We start from the raw sequence: 2678 nt of genomic DNA, 5'->3' as shown, positions 1-2678 counted from the left end.
AGTCGTAGGTATTCTAAGGTATGCCTTCAATATTCAGCCCTACCACTATGTTGGTGATTTCCATAAAAACCTTCTTTGCCAGTGGTGGATTTTTCTCCAGCATAAGCTGCAAGATTGTACTTGTCAGACTTGGCATACTGAGAACAGTACTGGGGATAGCACTACCCCTCGGAGACTCCACAGAGTTATGTGAGGAACCTCCTCGAATACCACTTAGCCAACTCGTACCCTTAATGATTGGTTCTGCAGGATTGATATAAATAAAGGGTAGAACTGTATTGGGAATTCGCTGTCCTGTAGTGTTTTAAATATCAGACTATGGGATACCGATTAGAACGCCTACCTACAGTCTATTGAGATCATCACAGTTGTCACATTTTTCTCCGTCTCAATTCCGCCTGTAGTTTAGCCAGCAAGCTTATTTGACTATAGCTGACTGATTGAGATCCGGTCTAGGCAGCCTTCAAAAGCGGAAAGAGGCAAACTCGTTTCCATGCTTGAGGAAAGAATCTCAATCTGAAGCAGTTGCGGAGGTTCTTCAAGTGAGTTATATATACCTCTCCCGGGCTGCCGTTTTAACTATATAGTTAACTTTGTTCGGAGTGGATTAACGGTGGCATCATACCAAATAAGGAGAAAATAGCGCTAAGATTTTTAATTACGATTGTAGTAGTCATATAAGAACATGAAATCACAAAAGAATACTCATAAATCTCTTGGAATATGAACAAAAAGTATTTGTTTTTTTGTGAATGAAGAAATTTCTTTTATGGTGGAGACACACAAAGCCTTCTCTGTCAGCCATAGAGCTTTCTCTTCATTCATTGAGCTACTGTAGGTATCAACGTAACCAGCCTCTTATATACTAGGTTGTGACATGTCGTACATAGACAAACCTACTCGTTATAATTGTCTGGTTTATCATTCAGAAATATCGAACTAAATCCAAAGATCATTTCATCGCCTAGACACTATCTTAGGAAGGAAGACCCAGGGCTTTCTTAGTAAAAGCAAAATACTGATATCGTTTCATTGAGTTTGAACAAATGATATTGACTAGAAGATTGAATTTATCTTCCACAGCTTTGTTTGATTCCCGCAACAAAATTCTCGAAGGATGTTTTCCAGTGATCCCATTTATGAGTTTAAAGTTCGTTGGGGTCGATTGAGAGCCGTTGGGGTTTAAAGTAACTGTCAGCAGTACCGCTCAAAGCCTTGGAAAATACCTGTTTTATCTTACAAATACCCGCCACTTTGACCGCTCTTGGGGAATCAGTGAAGTCATTTTTGCAGCAACTATATTATTGTTTTTCATGTTTCTACTATCACATTAGGTCTGGCGTTATGGTTAACAGTACAAGTAGTATCAGTGAAGCAACGATCACATGTATAGACCTTGCTAGTGAACTATCGTAGTTTCAGTTATTGAAGCATCAGTCGCAGCCACTACCATAGAGCAACTGTTTGATAGTTGCAGTCAAGACACCATTTACTGTAACACTGAATCTGACGTGATAGTTGATATTAAAAGTAATGTTAGGAGACTAACAGTTGCTTTGGTTGTCAGGTTTAACTGTCATATTTATAAACCTCAACAGTAAACTGTCGCAACATACAACCTTACCGAATGTAATGAGTAATGGCGATAAACATTGTTCTTACATCTTGGCCCAATACCTTAAAATTGTATCAGCCCCTGACCCCAAAAATAAATATACTATATGAATAAAAAAAAAATTTCCCAAAATCTTAAAATTTTATCAGCCTCAGGTTCTAAAAATAATCCACTCCAGGCCCCCAAAACAAACCCACCACGTACTTCAAAACAAATGCGCTCTAGGTCCCAAAATTATATTCATCCCGGGTCTCAAAAAAACAATCCAGGCCCCCAAAATCAATATGTTTAATAGGTTTTATTCAACTTAACAAATACTAATAATTACTTACACAACAAATTAAACATGTGATGTATACACTAACTTACAAATTACAAGTAAATATACCAAATTAACAATCATTGAAGAGGCAGTGATTCACCAGTTCAACTTCATTTAATATTGTAAATACACTATTTCAGGAAAACAATCGCCATTGTGGTAGTATTTATAGTGGTATTCATTTCGTTTGAACAGCTAGCTTGTATATTGAACATATATTATTTTAACTCTAAGCTCAGCTGTATATAGCGAATTTAGTTTATTGCCACACTCAGCTAAGTCACAAGAATCATGGTAAGTACGACGTAAAATTCATTTTTTTATACTAGAAACCAAAACTATTCCTAAGTCCTAACGATGTTTGGCATTCTCTGTTTTGGAAAAAGTTTATTGATTTCGTTAACCCCAATAGTAACCCTTTATTTAAAATTACCAATTAATATTCCCAATAAAATTAACCCATACATGCAATAAGGAACCAATCAACATTTTTGTTTCTGTTTTTTATAAGCAGCATACGAAGTTAGGTACCCGTACTACAGCTGGCGTGTTTCTAATAGTCATTTTGGCGTTGTCTGTTAAAGTTATAAGACGCCTTCTTGTTGTTTGCTCGTGCGGTGCATAAGCATCGGTATCGATGCTCTCTTCATTTATAACTGGCGGTTTTGTGTAGTGTGGCTCAAATAACATCGCAAATTCTATGAGACACATATTGTTAAAATCATAGTTGGGGTGCTCTGC

Source organism: Halyomorpha halys, unplaced genomic scaffold (assembly GCF_000696795.3).
Source record: "Halyomorpha halys isolate HHAL.00 unplaced genomic scaffold, Hhal_1.1 Scaffold910.1, whole genome shotgun sequence".
NCBI lineage: Eukaryota > Metazoa > Arthropoda > Insecta > Hemiptera > Pentatomidae > Halyomorpha > Halyomorpha halys.
The sequence above is the reverse complement of the archived record's forward strand: the minus strand, read 5'-3'. Positions refer to the sequence as shown.